This window comes from Anser cygnoides, chromosome 17, assembly GCF_040182565.1.
Source record: "Anser cygnoides isolate HZ-2024a breed goose chromosome 17, Taihu_goose_T2T_genome, whole genome shotgun sequence".
Taxonomy (NCBI): Eukaryota; Metazoa; Chordata; class Aves; order Anseriformes; family Anatidae; genus Anser; species Anser cygnoides.
The window spans coordinates 15,637,462-15,648,621 of NC_089889.1; the positions used below are offsets into that span (position 1 = coordinate 15,637,462).

An 11,160-nucleotide genomic window follows, 5' to 3' on the forward strand; every position below is an offset into this window, starting at 1 on the left:
GGACAGGTGAACTTGGCTGAAAACATCACACCTGAAGAACAGACCTAGTAGCCAGAAAATATGACACCATCTTCAGATTGGGAAGAGATTTTGCTACAGCCCCACCAAAAGCTTCCTCAAAAATAGAGAACTTTCCCATTCTGTCCGAGAGGTGACAGCATCTGTCCCCTTGGACATGGCCATTCTCCCAACCCTGGTCTGGCATAGGATCCTGCCATGCAGCTCACCTTCCCTGTGCAGTCTCCCGCTGTCCCAGGTCTCCTTCCTGACCCTGTGCTCGCTGAAGCACTGCCTTGTCCAGACCTCACCAGCAGAGAGAAACCACCCAAGGGGGTTGCTGGTGGATTCTGCTCACACAAAGGTGGAGGATCTGTTAGAGTGAGGCCTTTGGATAGGGCAGCAGCTGCTTGTGTGCATATGCACCGAACTTGGGAGTGTGAACCTCCCTGCTGGGCAGCAGCCTCTGAGTAGGGCAGAGCAGAAGACCACAGAAGAGCCCAGGTCCCAATGTGGTTGCCACCACCCAGCCCTTGATTTAAGCCATTTGAGCCCCACTTCCTCATTTTTCATCCTCCCTGCCACACTTCTAATATGAACGCCATGTTGCGTTCCAGGGAAATGTGCTATGTTGAACAAAACAGTGAGGGCCCACGTCTGGCCACAACCTAGAACTGGGGAAAGAAGCCTGAGGGGAATCAGGAGTGCCAGGACAGCCAGAGGGAGACCTTTAGCTCCTCACCACTCTGTGCTGTACCTGCTGCCTTTTGCCAGACAGGCTCTCACTTGCACATAGCTCTGCCTCTGCACAAGAGGGCAGCCAGATCCCATGGCAGCTCTGGGATCCCTTCCCACAGCAATGATGGATCAAGTTCAGAGCAAGTGCCACTCCTGAAAGGCCTCCATCTGTCAGGAACATTGATCTCCTGCAGCCTTTTGATTTACTTGTTTAATCAAATTGAGCTGCTGGAGACGGGGCCTCAGTGAGACTATCTGTGTCCACTCCAGTCATTTCCCCTTCAGACATGTGACTTCCCAGCATCTGGGGGGCTGTGCACTGCTGAGACAGCATCACTGACATTAGGCAATAGGAAGCTGCATTATTAATCTGACCTGCCAGGCAGGGAGACAAATAGCATGAGTCGGAACCTCCTCAGAAATTCTCTGTAACTTCTGGGGCTGAAGAAGCCTGCTTATCATTTTTACAAATTAACTCTACCAAGCCGTCATCCACCAGGCCTCTGGAAACACTGATAGAGAGACAGCAGAACTGGAAACCAGTGACAGAATAGAATTAGTCACATGCACCACTGCCACTGGGCTGTGGTGTAAGTACCAAGTCAGAGTGGAAGTGCACACAGTCCTTGTAGAACGTTGCTGGTGTATTATTCTGTGATACTGTATAATGACAGGTGAGATAAGGAAATGTCAGTCACTGTCAAAGAGACTGAATGAACTAATGTATTCACTGGAATTTGCAGCTTCCTCACTGGGCAAGATGCATTTCAGATGGAACCCAGGCAAGATAAACTCCTTTTGTCCTCCAAACCCTCCTGTATGGATCCTGGGTGGTGCATGTGATTTTATAGCATTTAAACAAAATTCTCATAAAAAATGGAAGCTGGAGAATGTCAGGATCTTCAGGATCTTCCAACCCTTTCACTATGCTGCACTCAGAAAACAGGCATGCTGCAGAATGCTCTGTTCATCCTGACCTTAACACGTAATCACCAGCACTGTGTCCTTCCCTGCTCTGAGGACAAGCCTGCCCTAGCTCCTCCAGGATTTCATACCCATGTATGCTTTATTCTCTCCCCATCTCAGAGACAGCGTCCCTCGGGAACGTTGCCTTGCCGAGGTCATTCATGGATAAATATTTTCCATTCCTCTGCTTCCCGAGGCAACTCTGCTACTGAACAAACAGAAGAGGAGAGTAAATTCCCCTATTTATCAGCCAGTAGGGAAGTTTCATCTGCACCTGGTAAACAGGCAAACAAGACTATACAGCCTGAAACAAGCGCAATGCTGATACTTACAGAAAAAGAAGGGAACATTATAATCTTTTGGTTGAATGCTCTGCACAGCACAAACCAGAAACAGGCTCCCACCACCCCTCAAGTAAATTCCAACTTTAAATATTTTGTGAAACCATATTGTCCATTGAATCCTGTAGTGCTACCTTATTGCATGATGTTCTCTCTGTCCACCTCCTGAGGTTGAAAGCCCCTAACCATTTTATTTCAGGATGCAGAGCTCTAGACTTTCAGTGTTATATGTTCCTTCAGGCTGGACGTTGACCTTGTAATGGCCACTGTTCTTCAGGCACTAAATTGTAGGCTCTTTTTGAACATGGTATGGCTTGTAAATCCTGAAGCTGGGAAATTTTGTACAAATGAGCCGAAGCCCATGATGACATCTCATATTTTTGGACTTCATCATTCCCCTCCTGGGCTCCACAGGCTTTTTGTAGCCCGAGGTGTTCTGCTGTTCCTTACTGAGCACAGCTACTTCTTTGCATCCTGCGAAGTCATTGAGCTGCTCTAGTCTGCTCACTCAGCAGGGCAGTGCAGCACACCAGGCACTTTTCTTCCCCCCGAGGAACTCGTGCTCCAAGGTCCTGGCCAGTGACGGTCCTCTAAGGTCCACATCAGTGACAGTGGCTGTGAGAGGACAGCAGGAGGACTGTCTGCCAATGCAGCATCAGATGTTAAATCACCCTTCCATACTGGAAGGGGGAAAGCATCACACAAGCAAGCTGGAACAGGTTGGGGTGATTAAAGTTATTACTGGGCCACTCAAAAGAGCATGGGGATTTATCAGCTGGCAGATGTTGGATTAGGAGGTCTCAGAGTTACCCGCTCCATGCCAGGAACCTCTCAGGCCATATGCCTAAAGGACTTGGGCAGAGAAGGATTAATTGAAATCAGGCGTGTGCAGTACCTTCAAGTGAAAAAAAAAATCACTCTATAAATGAGAGAAGATCCCAGGGACTCTGCAGAGTGATTATAGGAGCTGGTGCTTAGACTTTAATTCAACAGATTTGGGATTTTCTCTTTATTTATAAGGCTAAAACTACCCCTCCTTTCACCATGAACATGGAGTAAATCAAAGCTGCCAGAACCTGTCAAAGCCTGGAGCAGCCCAGTTAACCCTTCGGTATGCATGTCAGGGGTTAGCCCTGGGAGACACTGCAGGTGCTGGCGGCTTGAAGGGCTCAGGGACGTTTAACAATCATCAGGTTGGGAGGTTTCTGAGCATTTATTGGTTGTAGGAAACTTGGCCAGAAATCTCACAAGCACTGTCATTTGCAGCGGGTTGACTTTGGCTGTGGTTAGATAGAAAGGGGTGGGGCTGGGAGCTACAGACATGTATGGCAGAGATTCCTGGGTCCCTGTAGTCTCACTTCCAGGCTGTGTGCTGGTCTGTACTTGATAGGAATGATTTCTTGCTTCACATTGCCAAATCCGATCCAATTGTCCAGTCTACACTTTTCCTGAAGACTGTCCCATTCTGGGGGGCCTTGGGGTGTTTTTTTAGAGGGAGCGGCCAATTTGTGCAAGAATCCGGTGCCATTGTAGCACTGCATTTACATATCTGAAGCTCAACTCACTGCAGTAGCATGCATGGCAGTGGCATAGATGCATTAAGCAGCACGTGGCTGGCTGAAATTGGACCAGCTTTAGACATGGTCTTTAAACTGACATCCACAGTTTCTTCACAGCTGGAAATGATGGTGTCATCTTGATTTCCAGAGAGTTCATGAAGGACTGGAATGGAAACCCTGATCCCTCTGGAATCCCTGCAGGCTCTTTCAGTGAAGCAAGACTCCAGAGCTGAGTGGTGGAAAAGTGAAAACACTGATAGATAAGCTCAGCTCTGCAGTCAGAGAGCTTCAGCAAAGCACTGGAGGAGGAGTATGCACAGGCTTTGACAAAGAGCATGTATTTTTTGTCACTGTCAGCCCTCATCTGGGATGAGCAGATCCTGAAGATCCTGGAGCACAGAAATCTTCCCTACTGCAAGGGCCTGCCAGAGAGGATTTGGATTAGCTCAGAGCAGTGAACAGTCTCTTCATTTCCAGGGAAGATGGCCTTTTTTTCAAGCAGAGGATGCTCAGGTGAACTCATTCTCTGCCAAGCAGGGAAGTGCAGCAGAGCCCCCTGGTCAGGGACACACAGCCCTAGGAGACACAAGCCTCTGGCGGGGTCTCCTTCCAGCACAACTACTAGCATGAAATCCGTAATGCCAGACATAACCACTGACTTTATTTCCCTCTCCCTTGTGCTGTCTCAGCTGCAATGCCAGGCTCATCACCGCTCACCATCCCCCACAGCCTCCAGCTCTGGCTCCATGGAGTGGCTGCAAACCCCGGGCAGGATCTGCTTCTGCAGTCCTCTGCTTCTACGCCGCTTCCCAGCAGGGGGAGGGGGGTCCATGGTTAGGCAATTGCATCAAGGCAATCACCTTCCCATCATTTAGACAATTGCAGACTAGCCCATGAGGAGGGTGAGGCAGGCTGCGGGACGGTGTTATGCTGAAACCACCCACCCTGACATCCCCTTTCTTCTAGTTACCTTCCCACAAAGTGCTGGAAGCACTGCCCTGCTTCATCCCTGCAGGAAAATCAACGCCTGGTCTCAGCCTTGCAGCTTTCACCCGTTCCCCTATGCATGGTAATGTGAAGGTTACAGCAATGGAAAGATCATTACTCCATGCTGAGCAGAGCGTGCAGAGTGAGGTGCAGAATAGGGTGAGCAGGATTAGGCAGTGGTTCAACCACCCTTCCTTTTGCCGGCTGACAGGCTTGGTAAGCTCTATCCTCTGCTGAGTCCCTGGGCAGGCTGCAAAAACCTTCTGTTAAAGGGCTTTAAAAAGCACCACGTGGAAAGATTTTGCTTTATTAAACTAGAGATTTAGGTCAAAAAGAGTCAAATAACTAATTCTCAAAGCTCTCTATCCTCTTATTGGACCCCTGCTTTTAATGCCATTTGTCTCTCCCTTTCTATTTTAGCTGGGCGTCTCGACATTTCTGATTACACAGGGATCTCTGCTTCGAGGCATCCTTTCAAACATCCCTGGACAGAGTTTCTAGAATGCAAAATGGAATCAATCCAGCGTTTTTTTTCAGTGAATGAAAAACCCAAGGGGCTTTTGGGAACATTTTAAAAGGTTTTGCCCCTTTTCTCATAAATGAAGTAGTGAAACCTTTGGAGGAAGATAGTGTTTCTGAGCTCTGACAACATAACTGGGAGCACAGCAACATCAGCACTGGACTCCAGAGTAACTCTGTAGGAGAGCTGCTGCCATAAAGAACTGCTATCTGGTTTCTCAAGGCAATTTGTAGCTCTGCCACTGGTCTCCTTGGATTTTGCCCTTTAGGTCGAGCAGCCTTGTGATGCTGTGTCTGCCTACAGGTCTAGGCCGGGGAGGCCTCTGAGACATTTGCACTTCTTGTTTTATACTTAAACCTTATTGCAGGTGGTGAAAAGTCACTTGGAGGCCTAGAAGGAGAAAGAAGAGTTAAACACTGTTGTTCTGCATCCCAGCTACTGCACAAACCCTGAAACTTTCTGCAGGTGCTAGGTGGGCTTAGCTGCAATAAGAATGTTCCCACGCCTTTTCAGATGTCATGGACAAATGAAGATCCTGGCTTTTGAGTCTACAGGGACACGCTTCGCCTTCCACTCAGGCTGTAACACCTCTGACAACTGTGTGAGCATGGGAGGTGGAGGAGGACTACCAAAACCCACCTGCTTCAGCTTTTAAACCACTTACTCACAGCAAAGCTAAACTCGGCATTTGTGAGAGAGCTGTGTAGGATCAATTTTCTAGTCCCTAGAACATGTTCCCAGGTTTTGTACCACTCTGCTGCAGCTCTCTTTCATCACATATTTTGGCTTTACAGGTCCATCTGTATTTTCAGACTACTTTCCACTTTCTAGAAGCTACTGTTGGGACTGCTGGGTCCTTCTGCTTCACAGATTTGTACATCCAAGAGCAGGAAGACCTGCTCACACTCTCTGAAACTTCACAGCTATGATCTGACAGTTCTCTGGGAAAGAGCCAGCTCTGAGGTGTGCCTGTCAGACACAAAAACAAGGTGTCCCAGTGAACAACTCATGGGAACTGAAATACAGAACTGTAGCACAGCAAGAGTCCAAGTCCATAAAGACAGCACAGGCCACCACAACCAAGAAAGTAGCATAAAAACGAACAAAACAAACAAACAACAACTGTATAAATGTAACCAGAACATCAATATGGCTATAGTAGATAAGATGCAAGATCCCCTTTAAGGATGTGACACTGAGCATTAATGAGATGGACGATGCCTGGGTGCGGGGGCAGAGGGGAGGTTATGCACAAGGCCCAACTTTGGCTTTTTCTACCCAAACATTGTTCAGCCCTGATGATTACTGCAGCCATGAAAGCCTTCAGAGGATGAAACCCCTATGTCCAGAGCTGTCACTTCTCAGTGAGTTTTAAATGTCCGTGGCAGACATTTATTCCCCAAGAATCTGAAGATTTTTCCTCTTCCTTCTCGTCTCCATACTCCCCACCACTACCACCAAATTCCAAACAAAATAACAAATCTATTGGGGGTGGGGGGGGAGCAACAAAATGTATCTTCTAATTCTGCTTCTCTGGTAATAGTATGTAGTGGTAAAAGTGATGTTACATTAAGTGTCTTGCTCATCTGATCTTATTTTTCTCTTTATTATATCACATTGTCTGCTCATCTAGTTAATGCTGTTTGAAATACGCCTGATCCTGGGAGCTAATTGTCGTAGTGACATGAAGTTTGTGGCTCACACAGCAAAATGTATGATTTCAGTATTTGCAGGAATAACATAAATCCCTGCACACATTTCATACTAAGGGCTGCAAAATCTGCTTGCAGTGTTCTTATCTCTGTGGATTAGTGAGTTATCAGGGAGCGTCACTATCATCTGAATGGAGATAAGGTGCAGCAAATCCTTCCCTTCTGCTCTGTGACACACAATATCAGTGCCAAATAGGAAGCCTAAGAGCACAGATAAATCAACAGCCCTCTGGGGACCCTAAGCTAAATATGAATGCATTAAAGCAATATTCAGCTCCCTGTACAAAGGCAGAACAGCAGTACCTCTATTGCTCTGTAAGGTAGGCATTGTACTGGGTATTAAGCTCTTAGCTGTCAGGAAGGTGCATGTGTAATGCAACGTATTAGCATCTTACAAGAGCTGCTGTCAAGAAAAGCTGTGTGAGAACAGATCTACACTCAGCACGGTAGACATCTTCCACACCATGCACTAGGTTGCTTTGGAGACTGGTGCTGGTCTTCAAAACAGAACATACTGGCACAGAAATGAGACAGCCCAGATGGCTGTTAACAGCCAGGAGAAGCCGTACTGCTTGTCAGTCTTGTGCTTAGAGCCCTTTAAAGCATGCAAAGTATATTAATAATGAATGCAGTAACTACTGGAAAAGCTAAAAGCTGACCTGCCCTGTGGAAAGACATTTCCAGGAGTGAAGTCTTTTGCTTTTTTCAGGCACTTCACAGACAAAGCTCAGGGCCCACTTATGACTGCAGTTACATTTGAAAGCCTTTGACTTAGGTTCCCTGAGATGCAACCCAAGATAAATGAGCACATAACCCTGCAACGTGCAAACGGGTGCCTGGCAGTCTGTGGGGGCCAAAAGAACTAGCAGCAGCCACCTACGAGATGGAAGTTACTGTCATGGGCTTGCTCTCCAGTTCTAGCCAGGCCCTCATTGCTGGATCTGTGCTATCCCCAATTCAGTCTCCTAATTTCCTTTCTTCAGCTGTTAACTACGTCTCCTGATAATAAAACTCTTCTCATCTGAAACTAAAGAAGAACTAAGTACTTGCAGCTTTTCCTTCAGCTGGTAGGCCCTGGTCAGGCTGGCAAGACAACTTACGCTTCGTTTCAAGACATACTTAAAACAACTTACTACCGCACTTTCCTACTTATAACCAGCTGCATATTTCTTTTACTTCTAGTACTATATGAGCTGTCATTATCATGATTACTGCACTGCTGCAGCATAAAGTTTTTCATAGTCAGTGAAAACAGATGGCCTCTGAACTTTCTACCATACCATATGTTTTCATGTACTCTCTGTCAAAAATCTTAGTCAGACCTTAGACTTGAGGGTTATTACTATCTTCTTTATATCTGTATTCACTTATCTCCATCCCCCAGGGATCAGGCAAAGGCTGGCTATGAATTTGTACTTCTGTAAGAAGTTTATTTTTGTGGCATTCAGATTTTCTGCTGAGCAGTGGTATATCACAGAATCACAGAATCACAGAATCGTCTAGGTTGGAAGAGACCTCCAAGATCACCTAGTCCAACCTCTTACCTAATACTAACAAGTCCTCCACTAAACCATATCACTAAGCTCTACATCTAAACGTCTCTTAAAGACCTCCAGGGATGGTGACTCAACCACTTCCCTGGGCAGCCTATTCCAATGCCTAACAACCCTTTCAGTAAAGAAGTTCTTCCTAATATCCAACCTATACCTCCCCTGGCGCAACTTTAGCCCATTCCCCCTCATCCTGTCACCAGGCACGTGGGAGAATAGACCAACCCCCACCTCGCTACAGCCTCCTTTAAGGTACCTATAGAGAGCGATGAGGTCGCCCCTGAGCCTCCTCTTCTCCAGACTGAACAATCCCAGCTCCCTCAGCCGCTCCTCATAAGACTTGTTCTCCAGACCCCTCACCAGCTTGGTCGCCCTTCTCTGGACTCTCTCGAGCACCTCGACATCCTTCTTGTAGCGAGGGGCCCAAAACTGAACACAGTACTCGAGATGCGGCCTCACCAGAGCCGAGTACAGGGGGACAATCACTTCCCTAGACCTGCTGGCCACACTGCTTCCTATACAAGCCAGGATGCTGTTGGCCTTCTTGGCCACCTGAGCACACTGCTGGCTCATATTCAGCTGACTATCGACCAATACTCCCAGGTCCTTCTCTGCCAGGCAGCTTTCCAACCACTTATCTCCCAGCCTGTAGCGCTGTTTGGGGTTGTTACGCCCCAGATGCAGGACCCGGCACTTGGCCTTGTTGAACTTCATACAGTTGGCCTCAGCCCATCAGTCCAGCCTATCCAGATCCTCCTGCAGAGACTTCCTACCCTCAAGCAGATCGACACACACCCCTAACTTGGTGTCATCTGCAAACTTACCGAGGGTGCACTCAATCCCCTCATCCAGATCATTGATAAAGATATTAAAGAGGACTGGCCCCAGTACTGAGCCCTGGGGGACTCCACTAGTGACCGGCCTCCAACTGGATTTAACTCCATTCACCACAACTCTTTGGGCCCGGCTATCCAGCCAGTTTTTAACCCAATGAAGCGTACGCCTGTCCAAGCCACGAGCAGCCAGTTTTTCGAGGAGAATGTTGTGTGAAACGGTGTCAAAAGCCTTACTGAAGTCAAGGTAGACCACATCCACAGCCTTTCCCTCATCCACCAAGCGTGTCACTTTGTCATAGAAGGAGATCAGGTTCGTCAAGCAGGACCTGCCTTTCATAAACCCATGCTGACTGGGCCTGATCGCCTGGTTGCCCTGCAAGTGCCGCGTGATGACACTCAAGATAATCTGCTCCATGAGCTTCCCTGGCACTGAGGTCAAACTAACAAGCTTATAGTTCCCCGGGTCTACCCTCCAACCCTTCTTGTAGATTGGCATCACATTTGCTAGCCACCAGTCGACTGGGACCTCCCCTGATAGCCAGGACTGCTGATAAATGATGGAAAGCGGCTTGGCCAGCTCCTCTGCCAGTTCTCTCAGTACCCTCAGCTGGATCCCATCCGGCCCCATTGACTTGCGTACATCCAAGTGCTGTAGCAGGTTGCCAACCATTTCCTCGTGGATAGTGAGGGCCACATCCTGCTCCCCATCCCCTTCCACCAGCTCAGGGTACTGGGTATCCAGAGAACAACTGGTTTTGCCGCTAAAGACTGAGGCAAAGAAGGCATTAAGCACCTCATCCTTTTCCTCATCCCTTGTAACTAAATTTCCCCCCGCATCCAGTAAAGAATGGAGATAATCCTTAGTCCTCCTTTTGGTGTTGATGTATTTGTAAAAATGTTTTTTGTTATCTTTAACCGGATTGAGCCAGATTGAGCTCCAGATGAGCTTTGGCCCTTCTAATTTTGTCCCTGCACAGCCTCGCAACAGCCTTATAGTCCTCGTGAGTGACCCGCCCTCTTTTCCAAAGATTTTAAACCCTCTTTTTTCTCCTAAGCTCGAACCACAACTCTCTGTTCAGCCAGGCCGGTTTTCTTCCGCGCCAGCTCGTCTTTGGGCACGTGGGGACAGACCTCTCCCGAGCCTTTAAGATTTCTTTCTTGAGGAGTGCCCAGCCTTCCTGGACTCCTCTGCCCTTCAGAACCACCTCCCAAGGGACTCTGCCAACCAGTGTCCTGAACAGCTCAAAGTCAGCCCTCTGGAAGTCCAAGACAGCGGTTATACTGGTCCCCTTCCTGGCTTCACCAAGAATAGAGAATTCTACCATTTCATGGTCACTCTGCCCAAGACAGCTCCCGACCACCACATCTCCCACCAGTCCGTCACTGTTTGTGAACAGAAGGTCTAGCGGGGCACCTCCCCTGGTAGGCTCTCTAACCAGCTGCGTCAGGAAGCTATCTTCCACGCTCTCCAGAAACCTCCTAGACTGCTTTCTCTGGGCTGTGTTGTGCTTCCAGGATATGTCTGGGAAGTTGAAGTCCCCCACGAGAACAAGCACTGATGATTTTGCAACTTCTGCCAGCTGCCTGTAGAACTCCTCATCCATCTCCTCATCCTGGTTCGGTGGTCTATAACAGACCCCCACCAGGATGCTTGCCTTGTTGGCCGTCCCTCTGATCCTAACCCACAGAGACTCAACCTTATCAGTCCCAGCCTCAAGTTCCACAACATCTAAACACTCTCTAATATAGAGAGCCACACCACCACCCCTTCTGTGCTGCCTGTCCCTTCTGAAGAGCCTGTAGCCAGACATTGCAGCACTCCAGTCATGACAGTGGTCCCACCACATTTCTGTGATGGCAACCAAGTCATAGCCTGCCTGCTGCACAATGGCTTCCGGTTCCTCTTGTTTGTTACCCAAACCCATATAACAGCCTTCACTGCGTTCTAGCTGGA

General features: G+C 48.2%; 1 long non-coding RNA gene across 11 annotated transcripts in view; it reads left to right on the forward strand.

Moving 5' to 3' along the window:
* LOC106029413 (uncharacterized) overlaps positions 1–7,379 on the forward strand; it is a 52,365-nt gene extending 44,986 nt beyond the window's left edge. For 8 of the 11 annotated variants that reach the window (XR_010825443.1, XR_010825451.1, XR_010825444.1 and 5 more), the window contains 2 exons: positions 3,959–4,114; positions 5,009–7,379. This is a non-coding gene — a long non-coding RNA (uncharacterized lncRNA). Of the gene's footprint in view, positions 1–3,749; positions 4,115–5,008 lie in introns of all 11 variants that reach the window. The other 3 variants (XR_010825445.1, XR_010825447.1, XR_010825450.1) reach the window with 1 other exon arrangement.
* Positions 7,380–11,160: the final 3,781 nt, after the last annotated feature.